The 22,904-nt window shown below is 31.4% G+C and overlaps 1 protein-coding gene across 1 annotated transcript in view; it reads left to right on the plus strand.

The window, feature by feature from the left end:
• Mgat1 (alpha-1,3-mannosyl-glycoprotein 2-beta-N-acetylglucosaminyltransferase) overlaps positions 1-22,904 on the plus strand; it is a 511,064-nt gene that overhangs the window by 79,459 nt on the left and 408,701 nt on the right. The window lies entirely within an intron of this gene.

Here is a 22,904-nt window from a genome sequence, read left to right on the forward strand (position 1 = left end):
TTTAAGAAGGAACTAAGAGAAAAAATAATGGCTAGCAAAGAACAGAGAAAAAAAAATGGAGAAGATACGAAATTCAAGATACAGCAAAATATATAGACATATCAAAACAGAGGAAGAATCAGAGTACCTAAAAAAGGATGTGACAAGTAAAGATAGGAGGCTGATGGCAAGATTTAGATGCGGAAATGAGTGTAAAGGTAAAGAATACTGGGAAGAAGAGAAAGAAAAAATATTTAGACTGTGTCCGGAAGAAGAAGAGGACCATAGACACACATACTGAGGATATATGAAAAAACAAGGAGTGGGAACGAGATAGAAGATGTTCTTAGCCAAGATGCAAAGAATATAGAAGTTTTAAGAAGTGTGATCAGGCTAAGAAAAGAAGCTCTTAAAGGTGGGTGATTAAAGCTTCGAGTGTTAGTACCGAAGAAGATCGAGATGAATTATGAAGTTAACTAAAAGATGACGCCAGAAAATTATTGAAACAATGAGAAGAAGAAGCAAGAAAGGAAGAGAGAAGAGACAAAAAAGTGAAAAGTGGTGAAAAGTCAAAAGTGGGAGAAGGTGGTGCTAAAACTTGACGGTAACAGACAATATAAACAGTGTTATTGCAGCTCAAACAAAAAGATTTTTAGTAAACTGTAAGTAAAATTTTAGTTTGGTCGAAAATAGTCGTTGGCTGGAAAGTTGTAGCTGATTGAAGCTTGAGTTTTTTGAAAAAAAGCATTGATCTTGATGATCTTAAAAGCACCTGAAAATTTTGAATCACATGAAATATGTCAAAAGTTTAAATTTTTTATATATCTTTGTGATACATACTAGATGATACTACTTTATACATTGATTTGAATTACGCATAGTTTTGCTGTTATACAAATCCTGGAAGTATCATTACAGTCCAGAAGAAAATTTGGGTAGAGGTTAAAACTGTTATAGTGCACTGGAGTAAAATAGGATAAAAAAATTTGGCATTATGATCCACAATGCAGAATACTTTCAACCGCGATAAATCAAAAACTAGATGTGATTGATGATATTGTTAAGTGATTATGTTCACTACACAACATAGTCACAGACTTTAAAGGAGTTGAGGAACTACTTCTATCTTTAAACGAAGAATAGACAGTTCTAGAGAGCGTTACTGTCACAGATACAAGAGGTAAGCCTACCTACGGCACAGAGGCAAGAAATGAATTGAAAAAATTTTTTTAAACACCATCTGATTGAATTAAAAAGCGCACAATAAGTCTTGACATTGTGATATTACTTTTTTAATGCATACCATATATCTTTTAAAAAAAAGATTAAACACTCTAGGTACTTTTGTTGGAACTAGCAAATCTTTTGTTTTTCTTCAGTTGACAAGCGTGAATAAATAATATTTAAAAATCTGATACGAACCTAATGCTGGTCACTTATAAACTTGTTTTCATACTTGCGTTTGCCTTCTTTTATACTATGCCTACAGTGACTTTACCTCATATAGGTTCGATGATTAACGTTTATAACTTTTCACTATCATTAGGTGTAATTATTAATACTTTTCGATATTAAGAGTTTTAACGACTAGTCCCCATATAATAGAAATACAAATCTCTGAAACTGCAAAAAAAATCCTTACTGGCGTACTTGTTTCCACATTTGGCTACAACTTTATTCCAAGCCTTACTGCGGTAAAGTAAACTCTTATCATTTTGTACCTTCTTAGATTTGCTCGTTTTTACGATTGTAAATAAACTTAACGTGACAGTATGAGATATCTCGCCAATTTCTGATAAAAACTTTGGACAGCTTGTGAAGCTTACAAAAAACAACGAGCAGAAGCTGTACTTAAAACCAACTATGAAAAGCTGCGATCGTATACAAAAGAAGAAAAAGACTTGCTATAGGTTTATCTTTGCAAAAAAATAGAGTTTACACAGCCACAGTCGAGAAGAGGCACTGAAAAATGGTCGAAAAATGTGTTGAATAGTATCAACAAAAAAGGGATCAGATGGCAACGTGAACCATACGGAAACTTAAGAGAACAGGCAGCATCAGTGAAGCGCTTCTGCTTGCCGTCTGTTGGCGCTAGTTGCCTACCTTTCCTTACCTTTGCCGGTCTTTGCTATTGGCAGCTGCACTCACTATAAATCGGGCCTTATACTATCAATCAGCAGACAAAAGTAAGAACAATTCTATCGCGCTTTAGTTTAAAAATTCATGGTTGGTAGTGTTTTTTATATACCAACAATGCTTTGTAAAAAATAAAAAAAAAAAATGGCATACTCCAGATTACCTTAAAATAATGCAAGTATATATGAAACTACACAATATAAAATAATATAGTACGAAACTACTTTATTTAGTAAGAAAGTAGAGGAGTAGGTGGGGGAGGTAAGGATCGAGGAAGTGGAGACGGATCAAGTTAATTTTATTGGGTTAAATTTTACGGGTAAATCAAACAAAAATTAGCTTATGTATGATGGATTTGGAGGGAAGCTGAGGAGGGATAGGAGGATTAGGGGGAGCTAATTGTCGCCTTAAAACCAAGCAACTACAAAATATAATATATAGGAAAATATATACACTGGTAGGACTTTGGTTTCTGTGTGCTTGGCGCGCCAACCCTTAGGTACCAGTCAGAAACTATTGATAAATATTAGCTTCTATGCGAATAAAATTATTTCAGATTATTAGTGCACGATTTTGTGCTTTGTTACCATTCATCAACTTTACAATTATCGTGTTTTCTTTCTTATTGTTCTACTTATAATGTTGATTAAATAAGATAAAAGTATGTTGTTTTGAGAAAAACTATGTATGATTATAGAAAACGCATTATCATTAGTGGTTTTCCTAATTATTAATATGAATGTTTAAATAATAGAATACCTACAGTTGGTAATGCTAAAAGTAAAACCAAGAATTTTAGGAATAAGTTGCTTTTACAACAGAATAATTAAGGAAGGAGAGTATTCTGTAAAACAGACAAAAGAAAAGTATTGCATATTTGTATGATAAGTAAAAGTTGGTATTTTGTTCAATGTTATACCATTTTTCAGAGTAGAAACCTTGTTAGGATACAAACAATTCATTGAGTTCGAATGAAAATATCAGAAATATTGCAAAATATTCCAATAAACACCGAAAAACTATAGTATATAGTTTTCCATACTTTGTTATGCTTCGTCAACTAGTCTGTTAAGGAGTTCCGTCATCTTTTGTTATCTAAGCCATTGAATCCTGGTTAATTTTTATGGTAAAAAAAAACCTAACAAGTGTTTAGTTTCACTCTGGAAGAAAGTTGCTAACCAAATTAAATAAAAACTCATGTAAAATACAAATCTCTTACATTGGTCAAATAGGTTATTATAGATTTTGTACCAAAACTTGTCTTTTTGGCTCATTTTGAGCCACTTGTGACAAACACTGAAGATATATAGTTAAAGTAACATATTTCCTAACAAACTTTTTAAAGACGAAGGTTGTTTTGCAAAAAAATAAAATAGCTGTGGGTTAGTCGCATTCGAGAGGTACAAAGGTAGAGTAATTTTTCCGAGTACTCCAGTTTTAAGACAATTTTCTGCTTATGCATGATAAACAACACATTATATCAAGTGCTCCCTGCGTATTTATTTTTTAATTTCTCAAAAATCTTGAATTTTTATAAATCTTTTACTGTGCCCCCGCTTTATACGGAAACTTTGTAATAAGCCTTTTAGGTAAATAGGCATATTTTTACTGATTAATTTCTTTTGTATTTTATTTCCTTAATTATATTTGATTTCTTGAGTTCATATACATTAACAAAACATAAAATTTTATTTTTATTTTAAAACGTATCATTTGTGTTCTCGAATAAATGAATAAATAAACCTTTAATTTAAAAATTCAATTGCTTTACATAATTCAAATATTAAGATGTATATACGTATTTCATATGTATATACGTATTTAAGAGATAAAAATAGTGGTTTAAATATGTTTTTAATGTTATTTTAACACATAAAATATATTTTTGGTCTAAAAATCAAAGATTAATAAATACTTATTTTTTATGCAAAAAAATATTTAAAAATTTTATATGGTACGTCAAGCACATCCATCTGCAAATAACAGACTCTTGCAAAGTAGGTATTAACGTATGCAAGCAAACTTTTTTTCCTGTTACAACTTCGTCCTATTAGCAGTAAACGTTAAGTGACTTTAAACATCTATAACTTAAGTTACAGTAATGAAATTTAAGCTCACTAAGTCTTGAAATCTTTGTTCCATAGCTCTCTACTTGTGCACTGAATTTGGTTAGAATTCATTAAAAATGATCGAGTTATTCTACTTTGTAACTATGGCTTTTTTGTTTAAAGGTGTTGAACAATTTTTTAAAATCTTGATTGCTTTTTGAAACTTAAGTTTCAGACTGTATGTCAAATAATGGGAGCCAGTGTCAAGACGAATTTGTACTACTGGCATAAAATTTAATTTTTTTTTTTTATGTACTTGCAAATTGCATCGTGCAAAAACTGCCAGACCGATGGTTACAAAATTTTAAGGGTATATTTAGTATGGTAGAATTAGCTAAAAATCATAACGATATCCCCCAAATTCTAACTATCACGAAAAAAATAAGGTAGTAGTTTTAATATGTTATAAAAAATTAAAATGGAATCTAACCAGTAGAAATGTCAGCAAGAGCCCCCCAAAAAATGGCAATAATGGCCAAAGCATGTTTTTTGTGCAGCAAAAGATGTGCAATTTTAAGACAAAAAAAATGAGCCGCGTTGGGTTCAGATCAGTTTAGCCATTTTTTCGCAAATTGCAAACACCGCCATTATGAGTCATTTTTTCGAAATTTAATAACTCGCATTCTATACAATATTCAAAGCTGAAATTTTAATACAAGACAGTTATCAGAGCCCTTATCATACACACAAAATTTTAGCTTAATCGGTTTTAAACTTTTTGCGAACCGCAGCAAGAACCGAAAAAAAGGTCATCTCGAAAAATGGTAAAAAAAAGATGTTAGCCAACATAGGTACAGTTTTCAAACGTATTTCGCTTCGTCAATGTTAACTCTACACCTACCTAAAATGCCATTCATTTTTACCAATTACAAGTATCTTAAGAATTGATCTTGTTAGGGTAAAGGCTACAATACTTACTTTTGGTCCAAATTTCAGCTCTTAATATTAATTGTAATGTGATTTTCTGAGTTTCGAAAATAATGCCCAAAATGGCAATTTTGCGTGATTGAAAAACTGTCAAACTGATTTGGGCTCAACGTGGCTAGTGAAATTATCGCTTAAGACGCATTAAACCTATTTTGGCAATTTTTACCATTTTTTTGGGCCTTTACTAGTCAATTTTTTTATCCTATTTTACTCAGGTGCACTATAATAGTTTTAATCTCTACCCTAATTTACTTCTGGACGAACATGAATTTTCGCAGCCGTTAATTAAGGTGATCCTACTATACACTCTGCTTGGAATACGAATTATTACAAAACGTTCTTTTAAGTATGTATACATCTAACAGAACAATTATTTTTTATTAAATTACTTGACTGGCTCTGTAAAATAAGTCATAATAATTATCTGTCTGTGGTGATACTTCCATGATTTGTATTACTGCAAAAATTAAAAATTTTGACATATTTCATGTGATTCAAAATTTTCAGGTGCTTTTAAGATCATCAAGATCAATGCTTTTTTTTAAAAAACTCAAGCTTCAATCAGCCACAACTTTCCAGCCAACGACTATTTTCGACTAAACTAAAATTTTACGTACAGTTTACTGAAAATCCTTTGGTTTGAGCTGTGATAAAGTCAAAAATATTGATCTGGTCAAAAGTTAAGGTGATTTAAAGTAATTTTAAAGTTTTCGACCAAAATTGCTTCTTTTAATCTGAAGCTCAAACTTGAACCACCTGTATTATTTGAGGAAGTTGACTTTTTATATTTCATCAGTGCTCAAATGAAAGCTTATTTCAAGCCCCTTTAAAATCTTTCTGCAAAATTTTGACAGCTCTTATAGGAAAAAAGTTATTAACTAAGGAGCTTACCATTTTTTGAATAAATTTCTCATGTTTCTGGGTATGTGAGGAAAAAAAAAACCGGATCCCGTAGGTGTACCTTAAATTTTACTTTTTTTTAAACTTAGGACTTCTTAGTATACATTAAACTTGGAACTGCTTGTATACGTATTATATAGTTCTTTTAATGGGGCATACCACATCCCCGCACACGATTTCCACCTCCCCTCCTCCCACACGATATTCGCCCCACAAAATAAGAAAGAATACGCTTTATTTATTTAATATTTTCACCCATTTTTAAAAGGAATCAGAACAGCCATTCACTACACAAAACCTTGCTCCACATCTGCTTCGCTAAACATACACATTACAATTGAATGGAACTGCTAGTAGCTTTGGAGAGTTAATGCAAAGACGATTCTCACTAGTAATGAAACTGATTTGCCACTGAAGTGAAAAACTGTGAACCATAGCCACAGCCTTGACTCTGTAGTCTTTGTAAAGTCGACAGACAGCACCACGCATGACTAGCAATGGTGGAAGCTTAAAAAAACTTAACTCAAGATTTGTTCAAAGCTAAGTAAATTAAACAGTGCATTGATTCGCTCTTGAAACAGTGATGATAATAGTCAAAAGTCTTAGTTATAAACACATGACGGCCCCGTAAGTCAATGCTTTTAAATTTATACTTGTATAGGCGCGTTCTGCACTATAAAATAAATAAACGATTTTATATTGGCGACCTTGAGAAAAAGTGTAATGAAAGTAGATCTTGTTTGATTCCAGAATTGAGTTTCCAACTAGGTTTGAACCCCCGATCTCTTGCACACTAGCCGAGGCCCTTACCCACTCTGTTATGAGCGGGCCCGACAATGGAAAATCGATTACTTCATATTATCTTATAGTTCGTTACTTATTTTGAATGCAAATATTCATTTAATGTGCATTAATTATTTGGTTTAATTAAACAAATACATAATTTATTTAATGATATACATTTTTTAGGTAAATATTTTTCTCGAAAACTTGAAAATTAGTTTATACTAGCAGCCCCCCGTCTCGGCTTCGCCCGAGACTTACTAAATAAAACACCGTAGTGTGTTGACACGTAATATGAAACATTTTTAGTTAGAAAATTTTACACATATTCCCGATACATCTCAGAACAAAAATCTTCTTATTAAAAACATATTTTTTCGAAATCCATATAGTTTATTTGGTCAAATAATAAGGTGTACAAATTCAAAAAAATAATTATGCTGAAAAGTACCGTGCGTTCTTTATGCCATAAAATAATCGATGGCTATAAGAAGTTGTTGATTTGGTTTCTTCTGTGTAATTCACGAAAAGGGCTATTTTTTTAAGCTGTTAAGATTTAAAACCCCCAAAAAATTTATATTAGAAAAAAATTGTTTTTTCTCATATCTCACAATTTTATTACCAGAGCAACAAAGTCCTGGACCTTAAACCCAACATTTTTATTGCCACAAAAACACAAATACATTTTCTACTCATTAAAAAATCTGAAGTAGGATCTTTAAAGATTTCAGAGATTGCTGTGAGGGTACAATGAAAAGCTGATCTCTCACGTAATGGACTCTTAAGTTGACGATTTTGACGCTGCTGTTTCAATCTCGATAAATTTTCTGCGTCAGTTTCTTGACGCCTCAAATTGTATTCATTAGATACATTTGAGGTTTTCTTTCCAATATACCCTTTTGCGACTATTGGTATGCTTACGACTTTTATGACTCCTAAAGGCTATTTTCAGTCAACTTTGTTAAGTTCTAATATATATAATCGCTAGGTAGTTCGACGTCCGATGGCCCTAAAAAAGACCGGTGAGCTTCTTAAGTTAACTCTTTCTTGACTGCAGTTAACAGCAATCGTGACAGCCTGGATACCTCAGGGTGATCTTCTCTGGCTTGCTGTTGAAGACCCAGACTGATCGGGAGAAAAATTACAAAGTCCGAAGCTTTGGGGCTAGTTGTAGTGCTCTTTCCCACCGTCTCCCGGTATAACGTCGAAGACGTTGGTGTCTAAAGCACCTTTTTTATTTGCAGATTCAGTTGTTTTGATGATCTTAGATGGGGAGATTGGTTAGTAATACTTGTCCAGTGGAGGCTGTCCCGTTGGCTCAAGTTTTTTTCCTTTATAGCTGTTATAGGTTTGCCCAGCGCAGACCTTGGAGAGGATCAGTGATTCCTGGTTGAATGCTTAGAGTCGAGAGGGTAATATAGGGTCGTCGGTCACCGGGTTTTCCAGCCTTGCGAAGCACAACTCCGCAAGTGACGTCTGCTAGTGAATGGCTGACTTGGTTTAATAGTGCCCGTCTTTAGTTAATATAGTCTTTTAGTCGACGAATCGCTTCCGGAAATGGTAATAAAAATGTATTTGTTGGCAAGGTAGTTTACACTTAGGTGGATTCTAAAAAGAACCGATGAAATTGATGGTTAAGTAGGGAACGTAAATACTTATAATGGCCCTAAAAAGCGCCAGTGGTGAAACTTCCAGGCTATTCTTATTCCTGATGATGAAGAGCTGGCTACGGTTGCTTGATTCTTACCCTGGGAGTCTTGATATACGGAGACTGTGATGGAGGGAGGTACGCTGCTGACCAAAGAATATCTCGTCTCGGGTCGTTCCCCGGATAACCAACCGCTCACCGTTAGACGGGAACATGTGGGTAAGCGCATTGGGGACGCGACGACCAAGAAGGTAGCCGTTGTGGCTGCCCATGCCCCTCAGAGCTCAGAGCTGTTTTCTTCCCTTGCTTACATTTGTAGCTACGAATTCTCTAACTGCACCAGGTGGGATGGTGGAACTCCCTCACAACTTTGATGGGTTGGAGCAGATTGTGCTCTGGCTAGATATGTCTCCTGGTATTGTGGCAGAGACGGCATCGGTTGGGATTAATTTTTTGTTTTGATCGCACTCGTCGAGATTCGGGGTGAAGGGACACTTAGGCCCCTTCCCTTGAGAAGGGTGTCGTCCGTAACCGGGATACCCAGCTGCAGGACTATCACCAGCATTCTCTGAACAGCTTGTTGAGCTGCCGAAGCTCGACTATACAGCTATCGATACGCTCCGGCCTATTATAACCACACTTATTTAATTATGTTGCAGGTAGCTTCGATTTTATGTCGACGCCACCTAGCGGATTTTACTGAACTAAAGTGAAAAGCTGGCGTATTTTTGCAAAACTTTGAGCTCATTTATTGCTATTGTTATTAAATTTTTTAAGATAAAAACTATACTAAAACCATCTAGGAGGTATCATGAATCAGTGTGCAAAATTTCATCAAAATCGGTTCAATAGTTTTCGCGGTTAGCGATTACAACGGTTTTAGCGACTTTGCTTTATATATTAGTAAGATTAGCAGAGTAGCTTTCATATGTATTAATAAGTATTTACTTACTTATTATTAAATTGTTACTTTTAAATACATAAATAGTTTTTTACACAATTTTTAAAATTTTTTCAAAATTTTCTTAGTTAAAAAAAATTTTTGTACTGTATAAATACAATAATTGATTTTTATTGCGTTTTTTTCTGTCACAATTTTTTTTTTTTTTGCGATTAAGGTGATTTTTTGACTTAAGAGCGTTTATCTCATAGTTAGTGGGGGAAAAATTCAGCTTGAAATTCAGAGAGGTGGGAGGAGCGCAAGTATATGCAACAACGCTGGAAATTATTTTTCTTATATGGATGTACTTACGTACACGCTTTTCCGCCTACTTGACTTCTTCTTTCTTGTGTTATTAAAAAAAAAAAAAAAATTATACCAGTATTTGAAAATAAAACAGGTTTATCGAAAAGTAATCTTTTATACAAGCAAAAATTGGGAGGCTTATACAGATCTTATAAATGCAATTTCAAGTGATTTTTCTATAAGATTACATGTTAAATTGCAAATTTTTTAAATTAAACATGTGTAAATCTGTCAAAAAAATCTATGTTTGGTAAACGTCCTGAAAGGACATTCACTGTCGTGTACTATAATGCTATTAATGAAAGTGGTAATACAGGATGGTTTGTATTAATTTTTGAGATACAATTACATTTTAGGTATTAAATATAAAGTAAGAATAAGTGTGCGAGCGTACGTGACAGATGTGAGCTGAGATGTTAAAGATTAACTCTTGACTAATGAGAGCGTTTTTGAAAAATTAAGTTACGTTGATCCAAAACTTTTTCATCGTCATTTTACGAAAGGACTTTTTTTAGATTTTTTAGCTGTTTGCGAAAAGTTTACAAACGATCTTGCTGAAGTTTGGTGTGTATGTCAAGGACTGCGATACCTACCTTGTATCTAAATGTGAGCCCTTCATATTAGTTCGAACACGAGTTATTAAATTTTCATAAATGGTCAAAAACAAAATTTTTTTGCAGTTTGCAAGAAAACTGCTTAACCGATTTTAACTCAATGCAACTTATTCTTGCTGTCTTAAAATTAAGGAATTTTTTTGTATTTAACTTTTTTTTGTACTATTTTTTTCTAGGCGCAAAAAAATCTGTTCTGGCCACTTATACCATTTTTCGGAGCCTATACTGACTTTTGAGGTGTGTGAAAGTAGTACTATTTATTATAAATACGAAAAACTAGTGATAGTAATTTTTTTGTGCTACTATTAATATCCCGATCCAAATAGCTAATTGTATCATACTACTAGAATAAATATTGGAGCGTTGCTCTGACGATATGTTTAGTAATTGTGAAGGGATTGAGGAGAGTTTTCTAAAAAGTATAAGGATAGAATTGTAGATTAGTAAGGGGGTGGTTAAGAGAGGGTGTCAGGTTCTCACGCTATCTCCTTAAGGTGGCTTAGACGATTGGTACCGTACCTAGGGTAGGGTGCCATAAGGGCCCCTAAAAAATCAACGCTTTTCGACGGTAAATTTTTCAATAAATATAGTTATTTGAATGAAATCAAAGTACAAGATCAAGAAATTGCGAGAAAAGTACCGTGAAATTATAATTGTAAAAATTGGGAGATGTTGCGAGGCAAGCCGGATCAATATTTCACACTTTTCTTCTGATTTTCTCTTAAGTTCAGGCGTTGACCCTATATTTTTAAGAATTTAATAGATTCTTTGTAAAAAAATTCAGAAGTACAATTTAAAATTTTTGAGGTTAATCGAAGATTTCTGAAGATGTAGTCAATTTTGTGAAGATTGAGAGTAGGTGTTGAATTAGTTAATTTTCAGTAGCAATTTACGAAAAACTTAAATCGTAGACTCCAGTACTTTCTTATCGCAAATGGATTTGGCACACTTTATTTACAGAATTCTAGAATTTTGGGGGTTTTGTTCAAGCCGATAAAAATCGCCCAAGCCACCTTAACATCATGTGACGTGGCTAAAAGTGGATAGGGGAAAGTGGTGGGAGGGGCTAAATAAAAATTAAACCCAATAAAAATAAGGTACAAACCAATGTAATTTTCCCTTTTTTAGAAACTGGCCAAGGGGGGTTTGAGAGGGGATGTGTGGAATGAATCTCCATTATCTCTATATCCTTGAACAGAAATAAAAGTTGATTGCCTCTCTAGTTCGTGAGGCCGTACTATGGCAGCCTTATATTGGTAAACCTAGGTGCGTTAAGGTGCTTGCATGAAGTACTTATTGAATAACCTACATAACCTAAATTTAACCTACCTTATGAATTGTATATACAGTCATATCAGGTATAGTTGTAGTGTAAACTGTAGCGTAAGACTATATACAGGTAGTATAGGAACACAATGTACCAGTATTTTCCATTAAGTCCTATTTGAATACTTATTAATTATCCATATGAATATGAGACTGCGAAAATCATCTAACATTAAATTTTTTCCAAGCAAACAAAGTCTCTCAAAGTACCTATTTTACAAATGATTGTTATTGCCTTCAGAAATTGCCGTAAAAACTATTGAAAAACTTAAATAAGATCATAAAATTTTTATCCACAATAGTTTATACACTGTCATTTAGCTGTCTACTATCAAGTCAAGTACATCTGTCATTCAATTAAGTCAATATGGTTTCGTATAAAAAAAAAGTAAACTGTAGTGTGAGCAGTTAATTTGTATTTTTTACTTGATTCTTTATAAGTACTTTAGAATTAACTCACAAATTATATGAATACATTCTTAACTTTTCCTTAACTGTAGGTGATATTTGTAAGGTTATATTTACATTTTTATGCATATAAAAATTTATTTATCCTATAGGGTTATGTCTTAGTAACGACACATGATTAAAAATGCTGTAATTAAAAATTTTTAAGAAGTAATTAAATATAATTTGTTTAAAATAAAGCTTGATTTTTGTTTAATTATGATACAATGTGTATTCTCATATGCACATATCTATATTTATAAATCAACAAGTGATTAGGTTGCGTAGGGCCTACCAAATGCCCGCTGACACTGTAAACGTAGAGCCTCGGTAGGCTAGAAAGGCAGCCTAGTAGGCCCAACTTATAGCCTACTTACAATTTTTGCTTGGGTAATATAGGAGGATATATATTAATTTTTAAAAATAACAGCAGTTTATCACAAAAAAATTACAATTTTTTACTGGACGAGAGTAAAAAAAAAAAAAATTGATTATTGTTATGTAACACGTTATTTTAGAAGATACCGGGTACATTTTGTCTAAAAATTTATAGAAAATCAAAATAAATTATTTAACAAGGTAATTCTAATTTTTCGAGTTTTGAAAGAATCGTTAATTTTGGCTCTGAGCGTGGTTGATTTTTTTGTCTCCAGGGTTACCAATGTGCAAAAGTAGTGGTTGTAAATGTTGATGTACTGTTTTCTGAGTAATGAGAAATTTTTCTACTCCAATCCGTTGGGAATTAGCGTGAGGATTGAGTTTTGTCAACTTTGCCTTACTGTGCGCTCCTATACGACATTTCGAGACCCTCTACAAACCTCAATACATAACTTTTTTCATTTATTCTTCCATACTACCCTTATTAACCCAACCAATAACTTATTATGTATTTATGTCATATTTAATGCTTAGTGAAATGATTGTCAATCAATAACATCATCTTTATCCTAGTTCCTCTGTAAGTTTGAAGTTGTCTATTCGCTTATCTTTTTTTGTTAATATTATTGTTGATCTCTGTACAAAATACTTTTAGTGAATGTAGCAATTGTATGATTGTAACGATTAAGAGTTACAGTTATACTGTAGAACCACTATGATTCATACTATTAGCTATGTACACTCTAACTTCAGTACCAAACTGTCATTTACGAGTACATCTAAAGCAGTCTCCGTCAACTCAGCCATTCTTTCAGTCCAAAATTGGTAAGGTTTTTCGGACATTTTAGAAGCAAACAAAGGCTTAGAACTTTTTGTATAAAGTATTTAGGGGCATTTATTTAATATTATAAATGGCGGAGCACTATAACACAAGGAAGTCAAGGACCTTTTGATGAGAAAAGTTTTTGAACCTAATACATGCCTTACTATTTAGAAAATTAAGCACTCAGTGCTACGGATAGGTAAAACAAAGAATCGGTTGTTGCTAAAGTTGAACGCTTGTGCAGCATCTTGAATGGAATATTTATAACTTTCAGAATAATTTATGTAAACGAAAACCTCATTATAACACAAATCTTTCTTCCTATTTTCAAGATATACTTTTTACTGTTGAACGATGTATGTACGTAGTTTTAATAATAACAACTTTTCGTGCAACTCGTTAAGGATTTCTTTAGCTGGAAGAACTACAGTTTGCGAAGTACATCTGTTTGTTCATGTTCACAAACTAAACGTTATGTCTTTTACATTTTATCTTTTAAAACATTGCAGTATGCTTTGAAGTGAGTCCGTAACGCCAGTCATTACTCTTTTATTTTTACAGATTTTGTGTATATTAATGACCAAAGTAAAGCAAAATAGTAGCTTACAATAAACAGGTGCTTGTAATGAGTGTTTTTTTATATATTATAGGGAAAAATTTACATTATAAATCCCAATACATTACAATGACGTGATTAAAGCCAGACTGTATTTTAAGTGTAGGAAATGAAAGAAACGCGTTATTGAATTTGATGTTACAAGCCTGGTAGCAGTTTTGGTCAATGGCTATCAGTAAAATAAAAATATTTCATCAAATTATATAAGTTCTTACATTACAATGTAACATGATGTAGAGACTAGAAAAAAACAGCAAATAAAAATTTAAGCATACAAGTTATTTTTTTTCACTCAAAAAATGAACTGACAGTGTAAGAAATAAAGACCGATAAAATTTTTTGAAATTAAATTATAGGCTCACCAATTTAGCTGACAAGTTGTGAAAAATACAATTTATTGGTTTGTTATTGTAATTGGATGGTGATTTTTTTCAGATAAGAAATACAAACTGGTGGTAAGCAATAAATTTTACAGCAAGTACGCAAGTGAAATATAAAATTTTTCATACTTATGTCCATAAGTCGTACGGCTGAGTTGATGAAGAATACCTCAGACACAAGTTTTAAATAATAATTCATTGTAGTCTGTTGTTTGTAAGTAAAATAACTTACTATAAAAACGTCAAAAAAATAGTGCAGATCTTTAAAAATTACGACAGATTTTTAAATTTACAAAAATTACACAAGTGAGCAAAAAATATCACATCAATAGAAAACCATAAAAGTTGAAATTAGCTTATCTGAACATCAAATGTATATAAAACGTCATCATTACTTCGTGTTATTTTCAAGTCTAAAAAGTTTAAACTATTATTATTTTCTATTTTAATCATAAAGTTAATACTGGAGACAAGAGTATTTATGTAATTAAAAAACCTCTTTAACATTCTCTCTGTCTCTTCCCAAACGCAGAGGACATCATCCACGTATCGTGCCCAATGTAAAACACTATTTACTAGAGGTGGAGCAAAATTAAAAATAAAATCCTCTACGTAGGACATAAAGACTGCTAAGGGGAGGAAAGTGTAGATAGTCCATTGGTAGACCGTTAAATTGCTTATAAAACACAAAAGTTAACTGGATCTAAGATTTCTTGCTGACAAGTTGAACACAAATAACTGTTTTTACTAATCAGGTTTTCAACCATGGTTTTAAATTGGACTATAGGGATGGAAGGAAATAAATTAATTTTATCAAATGAAACCAATTGTGTATCATGTGGTATTTTGATATTCTTCATGTTATTTACTAACTATTCTAGATTTTATACACTATACTTTATATACCAGATTTTGATTTAAAAGTTTTCACCAACGTCCAAGCAAAAGCTCACTTAATCTGATATTAGTGATACATGATGAACGATTATTAAATTACTTAGTGATACAGCAGTATGATTTGTGCTATAGTATCAATAGAATATGCACTATTTCATAATAATGTATGGTATGATTTATTTTCATCTTATTACGCCTTAGTGTTGTGGAAAAATTAAAATCATCTGAATAATGGTGACCGATAAATGGAAGATTTTTTTGTTATTCAGAAAAGTAAAAGAAGTAAATTAATGTTAGAAACAATAAATTTTTTTTATTTCTGGTCATCCTTTAAAATATTAAAATTAGGAAACGATTTCCATTACAATTAAGTTGGATTTTAAAAATTATGAAAATATAATATAAAAATGTAAAATCATTTATGGATGTAAGAACATTTGTAACAGTCCATGTATGTTGAAATATATTTGATAATAAGTTAGATTAGAATTTAATAAAGCAATTATTGTAACACATCATAACTATACAAACTTTAGTAATTAAATTTTGTATTTCATTAAAAGGGGAACATTTATTTATTATAGTGTAGATAAAGCAACAAAGCAACGTTGATTAAATTGATGTTAGTATAAATATTAATTCTTCACTTCAAGTTCTAACTGTTGCTCGCAAAGTTTTCTTTTTTCAGAATAACAGACAATAATGAGAGCAGTAGTGATGTTAATTAGTTAAATAGATGGTTAATGTGATGTAACAAAATCAAAAAACTACAGAATTGTTAAATTATATCACAAAGGAAAAACATTATTCGTTAAAAAATTAAAATTGGTCAACAGTACATGTATTACTGTATCAAAAAAGAATTGTCCATCTCAAACAGTTTTTCTTTCCTACAAAAAAACTTATTTTTACGTAGACAATTTTTGTTGCTTTTCTAATGAGTAAGAATTCAAATAATTTTTTTTCGGTTACTCAAAAAATTATTTGCGAATAGAAAATAAAAAATAAAAAAATTTTATTCTGTTCAGTAATTAATTACTGAAGTTGAAAAATGTATTTTGTATAATTCATCCATATCTGTTACAAGCAATAAATGTTACTCTGTACTTAAAAACTGTACTGTACGAATGCTACTTAAATGATAAATTAAAGTTATTCAACCATTTCATTTATTGTTAAAAACTAAATAAAATTTCATCTGTTAACATGTATAATTATAAAAATGAATGAAGTTTGTTGTTTTACAAAAAGTGAAAAACTTTTAAATATCACTATAGAATTTAACAAATCACATGGCTCTTATTTTAAGTTAGAATAGTAGGGGTTGGCACGAGAAGCATGCAGAGGAGCAATGCCCTACTAGTACATAAATAAATGTCCTATTTACTATAGTAAAGTGAGAATTTTGCGATTTAATGCAGTAAATAATGATTTTAATGACTGTAAAATTTTCCGTAAAACCATATACTTAATGAATCTGAATGAATCTACATTGAAAGTTAGATTTTTATTTAGTTTTTAACAACGAATATAATGCTTATATATCTCTAATCTACCTCTCTAGTAACTACAGTTTTAAAGTATGAAGCAACATTTTTGTTCATGACGGATCTAGATAATTTAACTTAACTTAAACACAAAATTTTCTCATTTCTAAAATCAACAAAATGAAGTTTTAGTTACCTACCACATTTTATTTTGAAAAACATTTTTTTACTTCAATCAAATAAAAATAATAATTTGATTCTTACATCTCAAAAAAACAAAATGTTATTATCATCGTAGAAATAACAGGTTTTTTTTTAGAAAACAAAAAGAAAATAGTAATGATGGCAAATTTTATTTCAATAGAGTTGTACGTGAAATGTATACTTCACACTTTATTTTTCATCAGTTCTTGTTTTTGCTTCATTATAATGATTAAGTAACTCTGTTATTTTCAATTTTCTTAAATTAAACAACCCATCCAGTTTACTAGTCAACATCACTTCTGTTCCGTTTATTGAACGTTATTCTTGAAGTAGAACACTCTACAAACGATACTTAAGAATGGTAGTAAAAAACGAATATATATATATTTTTTTTATTTTTTATATTCATCATCGCCCCTTAAGGGCTCAGACATGGCTATTTTGACACTATAAAGTGTATTTAGCCATACGTTGGGTTTAATAACAGTAGAGGGAAACGGTAGATAGATCGGTAGGTTTATTGAAGTACAAATCCCATCCAGAAAAAAACCTCATTCATTGATGAAATTTTTGTCCAGAGTGGGATTTGAACCCCGGCCATCAAGATCTGTAGGCAGACACGCTACCGACAGAACCATCAATACTAACATTAATTTAATAAAAGTTTTTCTTTGCTGCCAAACCTTCACTGTAATGAGTGATAGTTTATCTCCCAATCAAATTCAAATTTTAGTTACTTAATTTTGTGTAGTCATGAATATTATATCTTTTATAATTTTGAAAATTTAGCTTAAATGAAACGAAAACTACTTTTTTTTCATACTTCAAATGAAGACCGTAAGTTTGTAAATTTCGATGTCGTTAGTATTATTCTACTTATGTTATTCTTTTTAATGGCAGTAAGAATTTTTTATAAATCACCACCTAAAATAATGTGTGTAATTCCAATCCGCTTATTACTGTTGCACAAATCTTGTACAATTTGACAAACTATTTCCAGGCTTTAGTTATGATGATGAAGGAGGCTCAACACACCTATCGAAGTACTTGTGACATGGATGAAATTGAAATCCACGGTCAATGAGCATGTGTTTTATCTCTATGCAAAATTTCAGTATAGATTGCTCCGAACATTTTTAGTAAAACGCGTTACAAGTGAGCATCTTATACATAGCCTCTTATGGAGATGGCACTTTTTGTACCAGTAATCTTATCATAACTCTCTCAAATCACTTCCTACATGAACAAAAAACTAGAGACATGTAGTTTAACTGTCACTCTTTCAATTAAACATAAGATATATATAGGTTGCTGTGGAGTTTATTGAGATATTTCCTTCTGAAGTATACTAATAAACACGATTAGAAAAATGTTGGTTAGGATGTCGTCTGCAAAAAACGCGCCAAGCAGAAATGTATTCAAAAATGTATTGTAAATGAAATAAATAAACATATTTCTTTACTTCGGAACAGAGTAGTGCAGTTTGATAAAAAAAACTATATGATTTAGAATACAAATAGTTATGCGTAATGCATAAACTTTAGTTAAAGTACGTATTAACTTATAATAGACATTTCGTGGACATTGTTTAGCGACTGATATTAACTATCCTTATGTACAATACAAGGTTATATCTACGTAAACATCAACCACCACATGGAGCAGACGAAGCTTTTGTTCTACTCTGCAGTGGAAGTAATAATATATATGGCTATGGTCATGACTATACCTATATATGTTGTTAACTATATGTGGTGTGTTGAGCCTCCTTAAAGCCTTTTTCAAAATAGTAACATCAACTTTTTTTACTCCGTATTTTCTTATTATAATTCCCAGGGTGCACTTCTTATATTGTTTAAATATTTAATCTCTAATCGGAATTTGAAAGTTTGACGACTTGTGGTTACTTTAAGAATGTGCAGGATATTTATTTGACTGTAATTTCTGTTTATTTTAATTTGGTGCTGTTTTTCCTCTTCTCGATTTTTCTCAACAGAGTTTCTAGCGTTTCCGAGCCAGGTACCTACAACAGATCTCTCAAAGAAGAGAAATCTAGTAAGAAGAGATAAGGTTGGTAAAGTTACGTGTATTTTTGTAGTGTTGTATTGGAACATCTATGATTCGGCCGAAACACCATGTTATACTATTAAAATAACATTTTTCTTCAAAGAAGTCTTCTTTACATCCACCACCTGCAAAAATTATGTTTTCTTGACATTTAGTGTCTCCTACCATTGTTTTTTCGTCCCATTTTCGCATCACATTTTTACTTTTGTGTGCTTTATTAAAAACTAGTCTTTTTTTTTGCTAAGTTTTCCAGCAAATTTATTAAATGAGCATTTCTATTAATGGACAAAATTACCTTATTTTTTATAAAAATTAAAGTGTGAATTCTATTTTTTATTACTATTCCAGCCACATTATTTTTCTGGATTTTTCTTGTAGATCTGCATTACGAGCGTCAATAAATTCTTGGAAAAAACTAGAAATACCATATTGATTGAGTGATTCTTTTTAATTTTACCTTTCAACATACTCTGTTTTTGGTTTGATACACTTTGACAAGCGCTTCTTCACCTTTTTTATAGTTTTCAAAATTACGATTGTAGTTAGTCCTTAAAATAATCATTTGTGTGAGTGATGATTTTCTCATCTGATATGAGTTGTATTCTGAGCCATTTAAAAAAATTTAGAAATAATAATTTACTTAAGGCCTGAGTTGATAAAGATCGATGATCTCTTAATTTAAACTTCAATCCCCCTACTTTAGCTATTGAATCTGTGTATTTATGCACTCACTAATTATAAAATAAGGGCAACTTTTTTAATTTTTTTTCATTAGCTGATCTAATGATAATTTTATTCAGTCATCGTTTATCCTATACCAAATTCATTGAAGACAATACCAAGTGCATCCCAAAACACAGCATCTATAATCTGTCCAGCTGATTTTACAATCTTGCCTTCTTTGAAGCATATTTTTCTTTTGCAGTCCACTATTTTTACTGTTCTTTCATTTTGAGAGTGTAGCAGTGTATTTATAATTTATCTACCGTTACTAACATACGCAATAACTCGTCTAGATTACGGTGAATCAGCTCCATACAAGCTGTAAGAGAGACCACTTGTTTTTATTCGTTCTCATCTCATATAGCAGATATTTTTCTACACCTAATTAACCTAATTAATCATAGAAAATCAAATCTACGTCGCATGTTAAAACTCGTCTCACCCAAAATATTTGATGCAATTTGATTCAGTCTCTTAACGTCATATCTTATATTTTATCAATGATTTCGGAAGTACTTACATCTACAGAACGTCCTAAAAGATATTATTAAGTTGATGCACGGTTCCGTTTTAATTTATGTATCTAGTTATAAAGTTTTGCAAAAACCAGGAAAGATGCGCTCTGAACTGAGTCCAACTTAGCTTTAAATCTTTTTCTGTTCAGCCTTCTAAATAGAAATGTTGAAAATAGAATATTTGGGTAGAATGGGTATAAGATAGTGTGGCCGAAAATGCCATTGTCGAGACTGCATGGATGGTAGAAGCAGTCGGGAAGAAAACACAAATTCAGACGCATGTACATACACATCATCGCTTGGCTCATTATTTTCTCAGATATTCTCGAAAATAGTGGAGTTTATCAGTAACTTTCAGAAACTCCAGCTGGACTTCCCCTTATACATTTTCTGGTTTAGGATGCTACCAGCTCCATATCTTTTTTTTTTACGGTGTTTGTTGAACGTGCCGTTCTGCTCCCAATTGTTTCCATGATTTCTTGAGGTTTTGTGCATAAGCACACGATCAGTAAGAGCTAATTTAGGAGTAAGAATAAAAACTCCAAAGTCAGGTGTTAGTTTGAGCAACGTTTCGTTGGTCTTAACGCCAACCTCATCAGGCTCACTTTATTAACAGAAAAAACACAACAAATTTCATAAATTACATTGCAGGGCCAATGTTTACAAATATCTACATTAATGCAAAATTAATTATAAGTAAGTAGTCACGAATAAAATAGTAATATAAATAATTTAAAAATTGAACAATTACTCACGTCTATATCGTTGAGACGATCGTTACAGACTGTTGGGCGCCTCGAACGAATAACGTAAATGTCAAACATGTATTTATTTACGCATATACATATAAACAGTAAATGTACGTTTCTTACGAATGTAGATAACAGCAGTAAATCACTACATTGTATTATTTAAAAAGATTACTTATAAAATCTTTATATATGTTATTGAGAAATAAGGTATCTTCTTTATTATTAATAGTGTGCTTAGCAAAGTGTATGTATAGCATTTCAGATATTAATCTTTTTTGTTTATTAGGTTCACGGTCTAGAATCTTTGTTTGAGAAAAATTAAAATTATGGTTGAATTTTTTCATGTGTGAAGCGACAACAAGTTTATCTTTCTTGGTACTTTTATGTTCATACAGGCGTTTTTTCAATGCTCTCTTTGTTTCACCTACATATGATGCAGAGCAAGAATCACATGCAAAATGATACACAACATCGGTTTGATCGATCTTATCAATCTTGTCTTTCCCAAGAATGATAACACTGTCCAATTTATTTTGAATAATAGGGTAAATTTGTATATTTAATTTTTTCAAAATTTTTGAACAAAATTTAAAGAATAATGGGTTATATGGAATAGAAATTTTTATTTTATCACGTAGATTGTCATTTAGTAGGTTGTTATTATCATTATTAGTATTTTTTATTTGGTGAAGTCTTTTCTTGATATATTTTTGTATGAAAAGTTCAGTATAATCATTATCACGTAAAATTCTTTTTGCCATGAGAATATTCTTCCTGTGGTATAATTTATCAGACAAAAGAATAGCTCGATCAACCAAACTGTACATTGCATTGACTTTTAAAGATCGGGGGTGGTTAGAATTGAAATTAATTAATCTATTCGATGAAATTGGCTTGACGTACCAATTCGTGATTATTTTTAAGTTTTTTTGTGTAACTGTTATGTCTAAGAAATTTATACAATTGTTTTTCTCTACTTCGCAGGTGAATTTTAAGTGATTGTCCTGTTTGTTAAAAATCTGTAAAAATAATTGTGCCTGATCTTTATGTACACATATGAGAGTGTCGTCGACGTATCTTTTATATATGAAGGGAACGCAATTATGATTTTCTTTTAACACGCGTAGGGCTTCCGTCTCAAGATCTTCTAAAACTAAGTCAGCGAATAGTGGAGAGACAGGAGAGCCCATAGGGCTACCAAAAATCTGTTTATAAAATTTTTTATGAAAGGTGAAGTAAACATTATTGAACAAAAATTTTGTGCATTCTACAATTTCATGAAAAGGAATTTTTGATAATCTGTGGATTTGCATGTATCTTTTTTCCAAACTATTTATGACTGATTCTAACGAAATATTGGTAAATAGAGAAATAACATCCAAAGAAATAAAAATATGATTTTCCGGTATTTTAAGATTTTTAATTTGTTTTATAAGTTCAACGCTATTATTTAAATGTGAAGAAGGTTTTTCAAATACTTTAGAAAGAGAATTATAGAGAATTGAGGTGAGTGTGTGTGTAGGAGAATTAATGGATGAAATAATTGGTCTAAATGAAAGGGAAGGTTTATGTATTTTTGGCAACCCATAACATCTAGGTAAATTTGTATTGGTTTGCGTTAATTGATTGTTATGATACTTAAAATTTAAAAATTCGTTGTCGTTCAGTTTCATTAAAATTTTGGGGACATCTGATTGTAAATAGTGTAATGGATTCTTATTTATCATTATGTAAGTAGTGTTGTCACTCAACATCAACTCCATGCTCTGCACATATACGTTTCTGTCAAGGCAAACAGTCACATTTCCCTTATCAGAACGAGTAAACATAATATTTTTGTTCTCTCTAAGGAACGCTTTTGTACATTTTAAATTGAAAGTATTTGAATGTTCAACGTTGTCAAGTTTTAATTTTTTGTTATTATAAATTTTCATGGCTTGTGTGATTT

The sequence above is a fragment of the Copidosoma floridanum genome, unplaced genomic scaffold (assembly GCF_036245765.1).
Source record: "Copidosoma floridanum isolate Cflo_tuat_1 unplaced genomic scaffold, Cflo_Japanese_pri ptg000028l, whole genome shotgun sequence".
NCBI lineage: Eukaryota > Metazoa > Arthropoda > Insecta > Hymenoptera > Encyrtidae > Copidosoma > Copidosoma floridanum.